General features: G+C 37.4%; 1 long non-coding RNA gene across 1 annotated transcript; it reads left to right on the top strand.

The window, feature by feature from the left end:
* Positions 1 to 17,681: 17,681 nt before the first annotated feature.
* On the top strand, positions 17,682 to 18,832 carry LOC113333356. The gene is made up of 2 exons (XR_003351944.1): positions 17,682 to 17,768; positions 17,940 to 18,832. It is a non-coding gene; the product is annotated as an uncharacterized LOC113333356 (long non-coding RNA).
* Positions 18,833 to 19,358: the final 526 nt, after the last annotated feature.

The following is a 19,358-nucleotide window of genomic DNA, read 5'->3' as shown; positions in this document are numbered from 1 at the left end:
AAGAAGATGAAAGCAAAAATATCTATGTGTAGTCACAATCATCGCTATTCAAAGCACTAGTTATTCTCCCAACTAATCCAAAAAGAAGACATCCTAGGCGACAATGCCTTTGAGAAATTCAGCATCATTCCTGAACTCCTTGTTGTCAACAGCCGTTGGAACATACGGTTCACGAAGATATGAGTTTATATCAACGAACTGTCTTGGATGATTATGTCGTACCAGGGCTCTCTGAATTTCTAAGAACTTTGACACAAAGCCTTTATTTCACGAATCTCCTTTCTTACTTCCTTGAACTCATCAAGAACATCGGAAAACTTCTGAGAGTTAGAAGGCACATCCTTTGGCTTTCTTGTATTTCTTATTTTTCTTTTCAAGGATGGAGTTGCATGAGATTTTTCTTTTTCCTTGATTGAAGATTTAACAATCATGTTGACATCTTTTCTCTCCATAGACACGATGCTTTGAGAACAGTTATAACCAACTGATTTTTGTGGATGGAATTCACAATCTCATTAAACATTCTTGAGATACAAAGAATATCAAGGAGGAAAAAGGAATGTAGGGTTTGAAACCTATAAACAGGTTCGTGGTCGTTCAACTCTAAACCCTATAAAGAGTAGAATTATCGATAATAACCCTTTCTTTTATTTGATAGACAGAAAACAATAAACCTAAGAAAACACCCTTTTCTAAAGCCTGTACGTTCATGATCTTGTCTCTTTTGGACAGGCACATGAGACAAGATTTGCCAAACAACACAATTAATTTATGATGTGGTGAACAACAATTTGTCCACCATTTTTCTCAAGAGAGGAATCTTCAGACTTATGTCTATCAAAACGATTCGACCATACTTTCTTTTCAAATGGTCTTACTCTATCCCTGGAAACCAACTTCTTGGACGAAGATAAGATCCTACATACCTCGGCGGTCTTCTGAGCAAGTTTCAACTTCCTTGCTAATCGACCTGCTCTTCGTTGGAGTTTGCTGGCGTGCCTTATTTGGTGCTTGTACTTGTAACACCTTCATAGTTCGTGTCCCTTCATCGAACAAAACGAGCACGTCAAACTTGGATAGTATTCAGGCATCTGAGATGTGAAAGCAACTAGACATTCAGTAGATCCTGAAACATTACTAACAGGGTTTCCAGTTAGAGAATCTTCCAGCTTGATTGGGTTTCCTTCTTCTCCGAACCCATTGAGGTTGATATATGTATTGCTACAAGTATCAAAATCGATGTTTTCACCAAGGAGCCCTACACTGGATTTCCTATCTTCATCGGAATCATAGGTTTCAGATATTTCATCAAGTGTTACAGATAGACCTTTGTTCCCAGTGTATTTTCTACGATTTGGGCATTCGTTAGCAAAATGGCCAAAACCCTTACAATTAAAGCACTGAGGCATGTCCTCGTCATCAGCCTCGTCAGCATCCTTGTTTTTAGGAGGTACGCGATCGTGAGGTTTGTTTGATGACCTAGGTTTGTCTCTTGAAAACTGTTTACTTCTCTTCAATAGAAGATCCCTAGATTGTCTTGTGATCAAGGAGACCGACTTGTCAAGGTCTTCATCTGAAAAATCATTCTCAGACTCATCATCCTCAGAGACATGAACACTTTTACCTTTGGCAAGTATTTTAGTGCTCTTCTGTGCTTTAAAGGCAACATCCTTACCGACGTTGGATGTATGCTCATAGTCAAAGATCTTTAGCTTCCTAACGAAGGTGTTTCTGGAAAGATTATTGAGGTTATTCCCTTCAACGATGGCATGCTTCTTAGACTCGTATCTAGATGGCAGCGATCTGAGAATTTTCATCATAATGTCCTTTTCAGGAATAGTCTTACCCAATGCATAAGATGCATTAACAATTTCAGACAATTTGTGATTAAACTCATCAAATGTTTCTTCATCTGCCATACGAAGGTTCTCCCAATCGGAATTAAGGTTTTGAAGCCTAGCTTCCTTTTCACTGGAGTTTCCTTCAAAATCGGTTTCTATGATATCCCAAGCATCTTTAGACCTAGCGCAATTAGAAACATGGTGTTGAAGACTTGGGTCAATGGCATGTATGATAACATTTAACCCTTCATAATTCTGCTTCGCAGCAAGAATCTCGGCAACATTATATTCACCAATATTCTTGGGAACAGTTCCGTCTCAACGGGCGCATCATAACCATTCACCACATATACCCATGATTGAAAATCACGCGATTGAAGAAAAGCTCGCATAGCAATTTTCCACCATAAGTAATTGGATCCATCGAAGACTGGTGGTACGTTAATAGATATAACACCTCTGTCCATAGAGTCATATCGCTAGAAACACAAACTGATGAGGTCTTAAACGTGTTTTCCTGCTCTGATACCAATTGAAAAAGAGGGGGTCTAACAACACCACCCAATATTTTTCTTAGGAATCTGTATTGACTGACTCCGAAATAATTTGCTAGAGAATCAACTAGACAATCAGACTCAATCTAGATAAAAGTATCTCAAGGAATTAATATCTCTCTCTTGATTTGATTTTTACTCAAGCTAAAAACAATAGGGAGTCTTTATCAAATACAAGGAATACTTGGACGGTACCAAAGACCAATGTCCAAGGATCAATCAATATCGATCAACAACCAAAGGTTGGATTTCCAATTGATGATCACGAACGCAAAACCTGTATTATTTCAATTATAAAAATATAATGCGGAAAAGAAATAACACAGACACCAGAAATTTTGTTAACGAGGAAACCGCAAATGCAGAAAAACCCCGGGACCTAGTCCAGATTGAATACACACTGTATTAAGCCGCTACAGACACTAGCCTACTCCAAGCTAACTTCGGACTGGACTATGGTTGAACCCAAATCAGTCTCCCACCGATCCAAGGTACAGTTGCACTCCTATGCCTCTGATCCCAGCAGGATACTACGCACTTGATTCCCTTAGCTGATCTCACCCACAACCAAGAGTTGCTGCAACCCAAAATCACAGACTTGATAATAAAGAGATCTGTCTCACACAGAAAAGTCTATCAAAGGATAAATCTGTCTACCATAGATAAACCCTAGGTTTTGTTACGTCTTAAGATATAAAATCAAGGTGAACAGGAACCAATTGATAATCCGGTCTTATATTCCCGAAGAACAGCCTAGATTAATCAATCACCTCTCTACAATCCTTCCTGACTACACAAGTGGATTTTCGAGGAATCACAAACAGTGAGACGAAGATGTTTGTGACTTCTTTATCTTGCCTATCGTAGAACTATCACGATCTCAAGTCAATCAATCGATTGTACTCGTATGATAGAAGATGCAAGATCAGATCACACAACTACGATAAAAGTAGTATCGGTCTGGCTTCACAATCCCAATGAAGTCTTTCAGTCGTTAACCTGATTTTAGAGAAGAAAATCAAAGGTTAATGGAGATCGACTCTAGCGGGCACACTAGTAGCACACAGACGTGTGGGGATTAGTTTTGCACAATGCTAGATGTCTCCTTTATATAGCCTTCAAATCAGGGTTTTTCCTTAGTTACAAAGCAATCCTTATTCACCGTTAGATGAAAACCTGATTTAGATTGAAGTTAATATTTATCAACCGTTAGATCGAAAACTTAGCTTGTCACACACACTTGGGTAGACGTTTACTGGGTTCGTGAAAACCATGCCCAAATGTGTACGTGTATGTTGGTTCAACATAATAACCCGAAATGTTAACCATATGAGCATTTCATATCAACCTTGTTCTTCTTCACCATAACTAGTTCAATTGACTCAAATGAACTAGTTAAAGATTTATTCAATTGCTATGAGATCTTATGTAACTACACAAGACACAATTAAAACAAAGATGATTCGATTCGATTGAATCGGCTCATGAACATTATAGCCACTGTTTGCATAAAGCATTCCTTAGTAATTTAATGTTTCATGTTCAGAGCACATCTTTAGATCATAACCTCTTAAGTTCACAAACAAGTTTGCGGACGTAAGTTAATCGGTTGAGTTTTCCAAACTCAGCAGAAATTCTCGGAAAGATAACTTCCGCCAGTTCGCAGACTGGGTTCGCGGACTTAGCATATAAACGAGTTTTGGAAAATCCAGCTGAAATTCTCGTTCGAGAACTTCCGACAGTTCGCAGACTTGGAAAGCCAATTCCACAATCCTCCCGATTTCTCTTGATCAACAAAGTTCGAAAACTTCGGTTCAAGGAATACATGGTTATGTAATCTAAACTCTCATTTCAATCATTGAGACATTCTAAGAGGACGCTATGTAGCCTTTATTCACAAACCGATTCACGTCAGAGCAATTCTCAAAGTGATTGAAACTTTTCATGACTTTCGTCACTAGGTGAAGATAAACTTGATCAAAGCGTAACGCTTTACCAACACACGATTTCGAGATAAAAGATAAGCAATGAATGCTCATCTCGAAATGTCAAATATGTATGATCTAGTCTATATAACATACGACTTTTGTCGAAAGTTGAACTGGCGAGCTGAATGGAAAGCTACCAGGTGATTTCTGTATGTGTATTGTTCTCCTAACCAAAAACTTGTTGTTTTTTGGAAGTATGGTGAAACCTATTTATACAAGTCGTAATAAAATGTACCCTGGCCTCGTAAGAAGTGTAAGCGATTGAGTGGTGGAAGAAAATGGTAACGGGTAACGCCTGGAATTGATGTTTCCATGATGAGGATATGTTTCACCATTATTTCTTGCCATTACTAACCGCTTCACTCTTATGACACTTTTTTGTAACGGGCGTTTTGCACGCCGCACGCTGTAAACCGCCACACCAATACCTTGATGAGCGTGTAGCATGTTCTTATGTGTGGCAAGTTTGAGAAGCTTGCCAGTTCAGTGGCGAACTTGTACGGCTGAGATCTGCATCTCAGGAGGAAGGGTAGCCGTTGATCGTGGCTACCTTTCGTTTGGCGGCCAGCGGCATGGTGGCATGGCATGCTCATGCATACTTTAGGCGCGGCCAAATTAGGGTTTTGGCATAAACCGTGGAACTTGGCATTGCGACCAAAAGTTTCCAGAAGTTTGGTGGCAAGCTTGTAAGGCTGAGATCTGCATCTCGGGAGGAAAGATGGCCATTGATGATGGTCATGTCTTGTTTTCATAGTGGCATGTCAATGGCATAGCCGTGGTATGGTGCCATGCTAGTAGTCGCGGCATAGCGGAATGCCAGTTGCGACATGGTCGAAGCCAAAATTGGCGTTTGTGGAAGAATTAAGTAGCGACTTGCCCAAATTAGGGTTTGGCCTGTTGAAACCCTAATTAGTGCGTGTAGTATGCGATGGCATGGAGATTTTGGCATGCGCGTCTGGCATGCGTGCCTGGCGTGCATGGTATGCGCGTGCAACATGTTGGCGCGTTTGGGAAGCTGGCGCGTTTTGGGAAGCTGGCGTGTTTTTGGAAGCCAACTTAGTATCGCGACCTCTTTTGAGGTCGTGGCAGGTTTGGAGCAACCTGATTGGTCAATGAAAGTACGGGGTCGGAAAGCTTAGGGCGCGGCCACACTTTTACTGCACTGTGGCGGGTTTGATGCGACTTGATTGGTCGAAGGGAAGTGGGGCCAACATGCTAAGGCGTGGACACACTTCCAACGCGCGGTGGCGGATTTGAAGCGACCTGATTGGTCGATGGAAAGAGGGTCGGCATGCTAGGGCGCGACCGCATTTTTAGTGCGCTACGGCGGATTTAAAAGTGACCTGATTGGTTGATGGAAAGGGGGACGGCAGGTAACATGGGGCCGACCTTGTTCGTAATGCGCGTGGCGCATTTAGGGGGACCTGATTGGTCGATGGTAAGTGTGGCCGGAAAGCTAGGGCGTGGCCACACTTCCAGCGCGTTGTGGCGGAAATTTTGACAAGCAAGGTCTGGTATATTGCGCGAGGCGTGAAACCCTAACTTCTGCAAGTTAGTCAGGTTGACTGAATTCTATGTGTCGACACAGAGCTCTTTTAAGTTCGTCGCCAGAGAGCAGCATGCTTTTCTGATTGAATACCTTATGCAAAGATCTTATTCTTGATACTTGGAGATTCATGCTACTCTGCTGCGAGTGAACATAAATCGTCATGCCATATCAACATTAAGAGTTCAGCCGGGAACATAACATAGAAGTCATCCAGAGGAACATATATTAAGTGAATATGCGCGAGGGCCGAAATTTACAGAACATTTGGGATTCGCCAGTCTAGATAAATTTCATGTAAATATGTTGAACGACTCAACAAATTTGCCAGTGGAGAGGTTAGCACACGTGGATCTGTTTCCTTGCAGAGTGTCGTCACATCATATACAAGGTTTTACGATTTTAACCCTAAGCTAAAAACCACCATCAACATACGCATACCCGGTATCCGTACCACAAAAAGTCTGTGAACTCGTGAACTTGGAATGGTGCGCATACCTAGTATGTATACAGAAAAAGAACTTTTGGTTTTGAAAAATGTGTGGTATCCATACCCGGTACGCAAACCGGAAAAGTTCTGTATGTTCTGTAACTTATATTTGTCTTAAGGTTACACATACCCGGTACATGTACCATGAAAAATATAGTCACGAACAAGGTTGAGTACACGTACCTGGTACACGTACTTAACCTGTCGAATATTTTCAGATGCACATAAAATTACTTCGGGTGAGATAATCAACATTTGAATAAATCTCTTAGAACACTATATAGACATGATTGGTCACATTATAACCTATGGTTGTAACTGAAACTTAAAGTCTTAAGTGTGTATGAAAATGATTAAGCTTATAGTTTAATCGGCTAGTTTCGGTTAACCGTTTATGAACAATGTCTTTATACACGGTTCGGTTATGGTTCATCATAACCAGAGTGTATATCTTGATATGTCAATCACATTTCAAAGATTCATCTAACAGTGGATACTGTTTGCTTGGTTCCAAAGATATCTTAGCTTAAACCTAAAGCAACCTATGCTTTGAAAGTATATACAAGGGGAACCTCAAACAACTGGGATCTTTGAATCCCGATAATATCTTTGTGTGTCCTAGTTGTAAACTAGAGTTCTCCTTTTCCTAAAATCCTTTTAGGGTGTAGCTACTAAAAAGACTTCATAGGGATTCGTGAAGGCAAGTCCAACTATCTTTTATCTTGATAGTTCGTTTATCCTGATCTTTTTTTATTGTTGAGCTACTCACTTAAAAAAATATAAATAAAAATCGCAAAGTTCTCTTCGTCTCAGACTTTGTGATTCCACGGGTTTAATACTTGTGTGGTGAACAATAATCTAGGTTGCTCTTAGGGTAGCATAAGTCCGGATTTTGAGGTTAGTTAGACTTTGTCTATTGCCATTGATTTCCAGTACCACTTTGATCTACGATCAAAAAGGAAATCACCATATAGGATTATCCGTGGGAGGTAGATTGGTTTAAAGTCTTCAATTGAGTTGAAGCAACTCTTAGGCTGTAAAGGATGCCAGCTAAGGAATTAATTGCGTGGAGTCCTTCTGAGATTCAAGAGGCATAAGGAACGCGACTGTAACTGAATTACTGTGAGGGTTTAATTCGGTCTCAACTAAGTCCCAAGGTTTTTCTGCATTTGCGGTTTCCTCGTTAACAAAATTTATGGTGTCTGTGTTATTTCTTTTTCTTCATTATATTGTTTATCTTTATAATTGAAATATCACAGGTTGTACGTAAATCAATCAAATTAGATACATACATCCTTGTTTGTTGGATACGACTTGATTGATTCTTGTATATTGATCTTTAGAATGATCCAACTCTCACACGTAAATCAGGTTCACGGAGCTGTCTCTGTAAACTTTCTGATTGTGGAATAAAGAGATGTAACTCTAAATATTATTCCTTGATTGAGATTCATTAAGTTGAACTCTCGGAATTGTATTTATGTTTGTCCATACATGTTTCCTAAGAAAAAGTTGGTGGTGTATTTTAGTACCCCCGCGTTTTCAGTTGGTATCAGAGCAGGCAAACACATTGAAGACCTAATAAGTCTGTGTTTGAATCAATCTGACTATATGGACAAGAGTGCAATCTCGATAAACGTATCACCACTACAAAATCATTCAGACGGCTTTCAAGGTTTGTGTTCACGTGAGAAAAATGTCACATCTAAGGAATCATCTAAAACTGTGAATAACTGGGTGACACGCCTAGAGGAACAGTTGGATGAACTTTCTGAAGAAAGTGATGCTGATATTGATAAAGATGTTGATGAGGAAGTATTACAAGATACTAAATTGTTTGACCATCTTATAAAGAAAAAAAGGTCAATGTCATGTCTGATTGGTTTTCTGACTCCTCTCTTTCGAGAAAACAATAAATTGAGAAAGATCGTTAAAGGTTATGATTATGATTATAAACTAATACGATCCTTTCTTAAAGATCATGAAGAAAATGTGTCGCTCAAAAAATTCTAAATGTGAAAATCTTCGTAGAAATCTCATTGTGTTGGAAGAAAAACTTGTAGAGAACTTAACTCTCAACAGATTTGTTTTGAAGACAGAGAAAGTTCTTTTCTTCACTCGAGAAGACAACTAGAGGGTGATTTAAATGCTGCTCTTGATAAAATCAATAAGTTAGAAGAGGACTTGAAAAAGTTCAATACCACTTCAATCATATTAACCACTATGTTAGGAGCAAGTAAAATTCACCGTGATACACAAGGATTGGGCTATAAGGTAATAAATGCTCCAAGTAGAAAAGTGGTAAATTGTGTCTAGGCTAGTGCTTCTTCTCAACCAAAGGTTTCCACTGATAGAAAAAATGAAATACCTACACAGGCAGTTAATATTCTAAATAGCAAATTATATCAACCTCCTAAAAATCAGCACACACGAATCCAGGTAATAACATTCCTTATGTTTGTTATTATTGCGGAAATAAAGGTCACCTGCAAAGGGTATGTCTTTTTCATATAAGGAATGAAGAACTTCACGATGCTCTTATTAGGGCATCACAAGAAGTGATCAAACCTAGATCATATGTTAAGACTAATACTCTTGACATTACTGGTTGCCAACGTCCAACCTTTAGGCAAAGGAATCAATGTTGTGGTAAACCTATATTTTCCTATAAACATCATACAAATCCTTTTCATAATGGTAATGATTATAAAAAGGATAACTTTGTAAAGATAAATACAAGATCTGATGCTCCCAATTAGATAAAGACTAACTTGCAAAAAAGTAGTCAACCCGACTCTCTTCCAAGAAATCATAAAGAGAATAATGGGAAGAAGGTTCCGGGTATTCATAAATGCATTCAGAAGAGGATATCGAACAAAGCTCTCTCAGAAATGCTTGATTGCACAATTTCGAACCTCCGAACAAGGGTTGATCATAGCATTTCTGATCTCAGAAAACAGATTAACCAATTACAAGGCATTAAAAGGACAAGGAAAAGGTTAAATACATGTAAGATTTCTACCTCCTTATCCCTTTGTAATTCACCTAATATAAATTATGCTACAGACATAACATGTACTAAACAAGAGAGCATATTAGAGAATCTTGTTGTTCATGATGGGCATTTGACAGATGCATACCATAACATAACTTGATTATGGTAAATAGTGTCTCCTTCTGTAGCATGAAAAGAAGGACGCAGAACCTGATCAAGAAAGGTAACCAATTCCTTATTGACACATGTTGTATCTTGTTTTGTGTACATTTCCTCTTGAACTTATGATTTTCTCCATAAGGTTGTCCTTTAAAATGTCTTGTTGTGAATATCAACCACCTCTTGTGCTCTAAATTTCTATTTATTGAGCTAAGACCAAGGTTAATATGGTCTATATGATTTATCATGAAAATTGTTTGGTCACAAATTTCATGAGCTCATGAACTGGTAATCATGTGGATTCCAAATCTGGTCCAAACCTAAATAAAAAGTTAAACATCTTCAGAAGATTCTAGAATCTTCCTTCAATTTTCTTGACCTAGAAACTGTATATATATATTCAAGGTACGCCTACCTTGTATTATATGCAAATGCTGGAATAACTCGTGAATGTTCACAAACCATGGATGTTTCTAAGATTTCAGACAACACAAAGGAAGATAACAAGAATATGAAGGATGATGGTTCCACAGGAATTGTTGAGTTTTACGATAATCCAATCAGCATATCTTGTTACTTTGCTCAAGAACATCCAGGGTCAAGACCGGTTCAAATGTCCTCTGATTTGGTTGGAAATATTATGAGTGACATCAAAGTTGTGTTCGAGCAATTTTCTGATGCCAAAATAGATCTAAAGCTCCACAATTCAGAGTTGGGAAAAACGTCTGATATCTTGGTTCTCTCAAAACTCAAGTCGCAGACTACATATGAATTGTAGTTCTCCTTATTTTGTTTTCTTTCTTTTTTCTAGGAAACTTCTTGTGAGAATTTATTCTTACTTTTGAGAAGGATAACCAGGGTTTGGTATAGCCAAATTTTTTTGATTACATAAGCTATTTCCAACGATTTTCATCTTGCATGTTTTTAGATTTATTTATTTAAATTCTAGAGTTTTTGGAAGATGAACATGCAGTATGTAATCATTATTGGTTTAATATATTGCAAAATCTTATGAGATATATGTGTTCTTTTTGTAAATTGAACTGATATCTCATATATGCTCAGAAGTTAAATCTATTATTTTTTTATGAACTAAAAATAGAACAAATTTTGTTAGAATTTTCTTGCAGTATCGATCTACTCTTGATCACACTTCTGTGTTATTACTGCAACACTCCATAAGATTTTCTTATGTTGAGTCATATCGATTAAAATTATCTTCTTGTTCGTAACTAACGTTGAGATTGATTTAACTCGATGCTCATTGCTCATGATACAAACCATGTGATTTGTTAATGTCCCACAAAATCCTTCTTTTTCATTAAAGTAAGGTCACTCATGTTGTTCTCTTGGGAATGACATCAAATGGAGGAAAGTTCTTAAATGAACTTGTGCTTAATTGCTATATATTTGCGGGGTATGTGGATGTGGAATTTACAAGGGATTCTTGTATCTTAAATCTCCTAGATGAGCGCTAAGTATTTCATACTATGTGATATCATCTAAATAAAAGTTGATATAAGGAGTTTCATATTAACTATGTTCTTATGTATTGTCTCTAATTACTTTAAATCTTGAAGTATCTTTTGGTTGAATTCATTATGATCCCATGATTTTCGTACCTTTGCCAATTTTTATTGACTAAAAGGGGGAGAATTAGTTAGTAGTTTAGCACTACATGCATATGATTTACGAATCATTATGTAAGGGGAAGTGAATTAATATCTATAGGTTTCACCTATTATGCAAAAGATGTAAGTATTGATTAAGGGGGAGAACAATATCACCGTAGTATTACTTCAAAGTTGTGATACAATTGAACTTTGGATAAGATAATAATACTATGTTTCTCTATAATGACGATTGAGAATATTTGTTTTCAAAGTTGTTATTGCTAGGGATCTTCAACAACAACGATGTTGAGCTGAACACGTTCAGAATCATTGCAACTTGAAGTAACAAAGAATTCAAGGAGTTGACGAAACCAAGGAAATCAAGCATGAAGGATTCAAGGAGTTTTTGAATCTTTATTTTTTAATCCATATGTATTGATAGTTTTGTCACTAAATTGACAAAGGGGGAGATTGTTAAAGAATTGATCGGTCGAACTCACAAGTGTTGCTATCTCAAGCTTGTTTTCAAATTTAGTTTTCAAAACTATATATGGATTTATAGTCTACAATTAGTTAAGTCTTGGATTGTGATAGAAGTATGTAGTTGAGAATCAGATATCACTGCTTTCTACCGTTTGAAGTCGAAGATCAACCGAAGCTTTTGGAGAACTTCTTCAAACAAAAGGTAAGTGAAGACTGAACCACATATTTCTCAAGTTATATTCATATCCTTCTATCTATGATATGTTGTCGCATAAATAATTGGACTATTTTAAGTATATCAAGAATTCCGAGTCAAGTTTATCTTGGTAATTAGTTCTCGAAATATATATGATTAAGCTTAATGAACATTTGTTCATACTTGATGAATTTCGGTTAAGAACAATGTATTGTTCATAATGTGACAGGGGTGTATTGGATCATGATTTATCTAGATAAAATTAGATACTAGTTTTACCAGAATCTAGTCGATTTATAATGTTTCTTAAAGAATCTTTGAGATTCTTATAGATATATGATTCTGGATTATAATGGATTGCCTTAGAAATAGTTAGATTTTAAAAAACTGAAGTATATTATCTATTAGTAAGTTTATTTGAACAAACCAAGGTCATCCTGATTCCCTTAAAAAAATATATCCAAAAGTTGAGGTGGTGGGATGAGGTGGTGGTGGGCGATGGTGGTTGGTGTGTGTGGTGTGGTGGTGGCGGTGATGGTTGGTATGTGTGGTGTGGTGGTGGGAGGTGGAGGTGGTGGTTGGTGTGTGTGGTGTGGTGTGGTGGTGGGCGGTGGAGGTGGTGGTTGGTGTGTGTGGTGTGGTGTGGTGGTGGGCGGTGGTGTGGTGGTGGGCGGTGGAGGTGGTGGTGGTTTGTAATGGTGGTGGTGGAAAAACATAGCATGTTGTGATAAAAAAAATTGTCCATAAGAATCCATGAAACTCTTGTGGTTTGGGTTAAGATTGATATGAGATAATAACATACATATTTTGCCTACAAATATCCATAAGAATCCATATATGTCTTGTTCCTTAACTATCCTAAGAAATCTTAAATTAGTTGAATACCTAGGATATTTGTGGAATCTAAAACAATCTTGATTGAATACCATGGATATTTAATGATTCCTTACATATCCTAATTGAATACCTAGGAGTTTTTAGGATTGTTAAATATCCAAATAAATCCCAATCCAATACACCCCTGTAAATTTTGATTCAAGAATATCATTCGAAAATAGCTTGGAACGATGATATGTGGCATTGACGTTATTTGAGAATGTTTCGAATTCATTTTGAGAGAAATATAGAGATACTGAAAACCTGGACACATGGCAGTATGCATACCAGTTTCACAAACTGAAAAACTGTTATAGGTATGGAGCCGCAGTAATTGTACCCAGTACACGTACCAGAGTAGCTTATATCGACAGTGGCTTAGTGGTACGCATACCCGGTATCTATACCATAAAAAATCTATGAACTCATGAACGTGGAATGGTATTCATTTGGATTCGTGAAGCCATGTCCAACTATCTTTTATCTTGATAATTCGTGTATCGTGATCTTGTTTGATTGTTGAGCTACTCACTCAAAAAAGATAGATAGAAATCGCAAAGTTCTCTTCGTATCAGACTTTGTGATTCCACAGGTTTTTGTAGGTGAATAATAATCTAGGTTGCTCTTCAGGAAGCAGAATTCCGAATTTTGAGGTTAGCTAAACTTTGTCTATTGCTATCGACTTCCAGTCTCACCTTGATTTATGATCAAGAAATCACCATATATGCTTATCTGTGGGAGGCGGATTGGTTTAAAATCTTCAATTGAGTTGAAGGAACTCTCAGGCTGTAAAAAGGACGCCATCTAAGGGAATCAATTGCGCAGAGTTCTGCTGGGATTCAAGAGGCGTAAGGAACGCGACTGTAACTGAATTACTATGAGGGTTTGATTTGCTCTCAACTACATTCCAGTCCGAAGTTAATTGGTAGTAGGCTAGTGTTTGTAGCAGCTTAATACAATAGCTAGGTCCCGGGGTTTATCTGCATTTGCGGTTTCCTCGTTAACAAAATTTCTGGTGTCTGTGTTATTTCTTTTTCCACATTATATTGTTTATCTTTATAATCTTTATAATTGAAATATCACAGGTTGTCCGTAAATCAATTAAAGTAGATACATCCATCCTTGTTTGTTGGATACAACTTGATTGATTCTTGGATATTGATCTTTGGAATCATCCAAGTACGATCTCACACGTAAATCAGATTCACAGACTTGTCTTTGTAAACTTTCTGATTGTGAGAGAAAGAGATATAACTCTAAATATTATTCCTTCATTGAGATTCATTAAGAATTGTATTTAAGTTTGTTCATACAGGTTGCCTAAAAAAAAATTGGCGGTGTATTTTGATACCCCTCGTTTTCAGTAAGTATATGATGTGCCTACATAAAAGACCAAACTAGAGTAGTAATCTATAAAAGAGCAATCCAAAGAATAACACAATCTAGATAACAATATTCATATAACATTTCATTTTTCACAAAATTGGTAAATTAACCCAATAACGACAATTCCTTGGTGAAAAAGACATGTAAAATTTGATACCGTTTAAATGGACGAGAATGTAAAAATAGCCAAGATGTAAACAGTTTCATCCTACCCATTTTCAAATATTTTTTCTTATTTTTAATTTACGTCAGGATGCATCCAATTTCACCCTCGCTATTTTTTAAGTTTAAGCCAGGATGAATCCAGATTCATTCTAGCTATTTTTTTGGTGTCCATTTCATCCATACTAATTTTTGCTCGTCCATTAGAACCATTTGGGCAATTGATCAAATTTCTTTTTTTTTCCTATAAAAAAGAATCAAATATCAACTCTTTACTTGGTGTTTAGTGCTCAGGAATTTAGAATATCATAGTTTTAACGAGGTTACAACTCATTGTCCTAAAATGTATTTTGATCACTTACAAACTTAGAAGTTATGTAACTTTTTTGGCCTGCTTCTTTTTCTTTACTCTATCTGTAATCTTTGAGGGTGGTACAAGCATCTTGTACCATGGCCGATGCTGCATGGGCAAAAACGTTAAGCAGTGCACCAAATCGGCCTGGCCTCACCTCCCTGTACTTTGACAAGATTCAATTATGAAAAGGATGATGTATATTGACCATCTCTGGTTTAACCACACATTGATACTTCACTTTCAAATTAAATTTTGCAGGCAAAGAAAACAGATTTCAGGGATTCACAAAAGAGACAGAATTCAAATTCATCATCTCGGTCTCTCTCTCTCTAACGTGGCGTCCCAAATTACCACGGCAATCTGCATGCTCTTGGAAGTACAGCAATATAAATACAGAGACGTGGTTAAACATTAGCGGTGCATGATTTTTGTACACCATTAGCTGCATGCATGCATGGGCATGCACGGCCTTCTTAATTCGTATATTGCGCCTAAACTTATACACCAAAACATGCAAACCACTGTCTAGATCCTAAATCTAGTAACGTTAAATCCTTATGAAAACTGTGGGAGGGTTAGTTCTTTTTGCAAAAGCCATGTTAACCGATTAAGGATTGACACGTAGTGTGGGCTTACACGCCTTGGGGGTATAGGAAGCATTTTCGCTTATTCATTCTCGTGATCAAGTTGAGTCGTATATTCTTGCGACGAAGGTAGACGAATAGCGAGTACCCCAAATTTGGAAGGACCACTACTTCTCTCTTTTGTTTCTCTCTGCATATATAGATGACAGATCTATCTAGAGAAAGAGAATCGTATAATATTGGCTCAGGGGGTACTTCTTTGTTTATTTGTTTTTATATATTCTGTTTATTCCTTTTTCAGTGTTTAGTTATTTTCATTACATTCATTACCTATTACGTACTATCTCTATCATCTCTTAACTTCCTCTATGGAGAGTTTTGGAAACACATAATGGATGGAAATTCAATTCAAAAGTTTCTTGCAGTGTTTCAGGTTTTGGATCTGACCAATATTGTTAGCTAGCTAGTCATGTACAATCAATACTAAATCGAATGGTGCAATTTGAAATCCTTAGACTTAGTGTTGTTGCGCAAATTAATCTTGCACCGGTTAAGAAGCTATTCTCTACTTAGTAGATGGCAGTATGATGAACCCTAAAAGGCTAGACTGTCAGCTAGACTCAACATCTCAGCTTTCACGGTTTAATCATAGCGGGCTGAAAAAGATGAATCATGTAGCAAACTAGCAATGTAGCGTAGATTGTAGATAAGACTACACAGTATCTAAGGTTACCACGCTAGTTACTAAGCGCTGAACTTGTAGATTAGCCCCTTCATTGTGGACATTTCCTAAGTATGTGACTGAGCATGCACTTAGCGGGTGAGATTTCCTAAACTCTTCTATCTAGGGAACGCACTTGGTTTCAGGCTTTCCGGATCTCTATTCTTTTGGTTCAAATTAGACAGAGACGTATACACTATACGGCTCGTGTTAAAAAACGATAATTGACCATGAAAACTTTAGAGAGGGGCCATCCATTTTGAAGGTACAATCAGTAAGAAATTCAGGGAAGAAAGCCCATAACTGAGAGGGCACAATCAGAGTGTGGCATTTTGGGGGGACACGCCTAGTGGGTGGTGAAAAGGCTTTGTAGGGTCATGAGTCCTTCCCACTTATTTAAAGACAAAATTGCCCTAAACAGAACACCGACGTGTTTCATGCGAATTTTAAAATCGGTAGGGGACCGAACCTCATTTAAAAAAATGAGCAAAAAATGTCTGGGCAGTTAGGGCAGCTAAGGTCAACTGAATTAAACTCTTATCCGCTGCCCGAAATCCATTAATTCTTAAAAGAAAATAGCCAGATTCACTCCTCTGAGTGTTTGACCGATTTTTGGAAGACCGTGAGCTGACCCCTTCCCTCCACTAACACCACGATTTACTTCCTTTCCCTATGCCACCCCACCTATATTAAACAAATCATCCGTATGCCAACACTTGAAAGAGCACTTACGTTCAACTAATCACATTCGTTAGGTTCCAAATATACCCTGCCGACGTATAAGAAGAAAAGGTCCATTTCACCTATAATCAGGGGAGTAGCCAGCCCAGTACAATGCTATCCAGCAAGCTCCAAACCCTATTTTAAGCCCAATAAAAGACGTAAGATCACTTATAAAACGAATTTTACTGGTTTGTTCCCCATAAAAAAGAGTTTCTATACCTCAAAGCAAATTCTCAACCGATAAATCTTTGTTCCGCCACTGCCAGATAATGATCATTGAAACTTCGATTAACCTTGGATAGTAGCATTTCCTTTTTCGTTAGTCGTTACGAGGAGGAGGTCCCCCAGTGGTGTTCAGTCCGATGGTCGACCGTTTGTCCTGAACGGTTGACGGTTCATAATGCTTCATTGTTTCTTCCATACTTTCCGAGATACTCCCTTCATCAGTTATCATCAGGTTAGTGGTAATTTAGTAGGAAATTACTAAACAAACTCTCAGTATATCTTTGTAGCCTGTAAGTGCACGGAAAACAACCACTAATCTATCACTTCACTCCACTACCACACGCGTGCATCAGTACGTCTTGCACGTGATTCTCTGCCAGCTAAATATTCCTTTTTGAGTTCTTTTATGCAAAGAAAACATAAATTAAAATGATTACTTAATGTTTTCTCAAATTTCAAGTAGATTTTTAATTAATGAGCTAATAACTTCATTAATAACAACTAAATATTAGCAACAAACAGTACACGTTTCAGTTGCGGAGTGTGCGGGACTATTTATCAGCAAATGAATACCGTCCACGTAGCATAAAAATCACCAAATTAGGATTAATAATCAATTTGACTTACTGTGATTGATTTTTTTATGGTTTATGGTCAGCGGTGTGCGGGCAGATCGGTCCCGGTCAGGAGATGACCTCATAGATGGAACTGGGCTTTTATTCAATTACTAACCAGCCAGCCCATTATGACTTCTCCATAAGAACGCCTCTAGCAGCTCCCTTTTCACACTCTCTCTCTTCTCTCAAAAATCTTGAGCTTTCTAATTTCTCAGCGAAAGAGGGAGAACAAGCAGAGAAGCTGTTTCAATAAGGTGAGGTTATAGCAAAAAATCATGAGCATTAACTTGATCATGTATGTTGCTCATTAACATCGATATATGATCAGAACTATTTCTGCTAATTTTACCATGCATGTATGGGCAAGTTTGTTCAAACTGTTAATTCTGAGTTTAATTTGTTCCATTTTTTGGGTTTGTGTACAGTAATGTCATGGATGGTTCATTCAACGTATTCAAGAGTTCATCAAGATTGGAAATATTTTGTGAAGAAAGATAAAGCTTGTACACCAACAGTATTCATCACCAATGGAGAACATTATTCATCAATGATGAGGATTAATAGTAATGTTGTTTTATTACTTTAGCATATATACTGGCGTTATCCTAACTGAGCTTTTCTCCGCTAATCTTCTTCGATAAATCTTCCTCATCTTTCTTTTTCTCTTGTTTTCTAAAACCATCAATCTTCGTTGTATTGGATCATATTCCTTCTTATCTTTCCTTTCTATCGTTGTCTTGACCTTGTAAGACCTTTTCTTGACCTTGTAAGACCCAGCTTCAATCTCTTCTTCTCCGCTCTTTAATCCATCGTAAACCCATTTTCTTCGCTTCTCTTTTTGTGTTTCCCACTCAACTCATATTCTCTTCTCCTGTCTATCCCTCTTGAGCTTTTTCACAAATTAAAAATGGGCATTCCTCAAAATCATACCCGTTTAGGAGTATCCATCTGAAATTCGATCAAGTAAAGCTAGATTTTCTTACTACAACTCCGGCTTTATCTCAGCTTATTTCCCTATTTTTTTCTTCTTTTAGCTAGGTTTTTTTTGTTTTATTGTGTCTGACACTGAAGAAGAACAATGATGGAAACCATAGTGGTAAAAGTCATTCCCCCAAGTGACGAGTTCATGGAGGTCGTGACTTCAAAGAGTTTAAGACCTACATTATTAGTTTAGTTTTCCACTAGTGGGGTATTTTCCAGCAAGTCAAGTATACGTTTGTCTCAAGTGTACCAACTGATTCCATTTTAATTTTTTTGTTTTGTTTTTCTTTTAGTGTAACAAGAATCAGTGGAATACAACGAGAAAAAACTCACCTTATGAGGGTTTTGTTGTGTGTTTGAAGCCATGGATATCATGACATAAGTTTTTAATCTTACATGATGCTTTCGTGGCTGATTAAAATGACTGATAATTTTTTTTTTTAAGATGTATGATAATGGTGTTTTTTTTTTTCAAGTGCAAAATTAATCTTAATAGTTGATGAGACATGTTCTTGGATGGGTTTCACTCGTGACTGCTACAACCTACAACACTGATAGTCACTTTTACTGCCCTCTTTGTACTATTGAACTACTGCTGTTGCTGCTGCTACTTTGTGGACTTCAAAAATTAATTCTTTCAATGAAGTCATCATAGTTCTTTCTTTTTTGTATGACTAACTTTGGCTCTTTGATAGCGAGAGAGAGAGAGACTGTAAAATCCTCTGTTTCAGGCTTTCAGCTGATAGATACTGTAAGATTCAATTATGCATTATGGTTGATATTTTCCCACTTCCCAGTACAAAAAGCTAAAAAGTATATAGATGGGTTGACGATATATGTTCTCTAAGATCGTTCGGGAAATC

Source organism: Papaver somniferum, unplaced genomic scaffold (assembly GCF_003573695.1).
Source record: "Papaver somniferum cultivar HN1 unplaced genomic scaffold, ASM357369v1 unplaced-scaffold_132, whole genome shotgun sequence".
In the NCBI taxonomy this organism is placed as follows: Eukaryota; Viridiplantae; Streptophyta; class Magnoliopsida; order Ranunculales; family Papaveraceae; genus Papaver; species Papaver somniferum.
The sequence above is the reverse complement of the archived record's forward strand: the minus strand, read 5'-3'. Positions and strand labels throughout refer to the sequence as shown.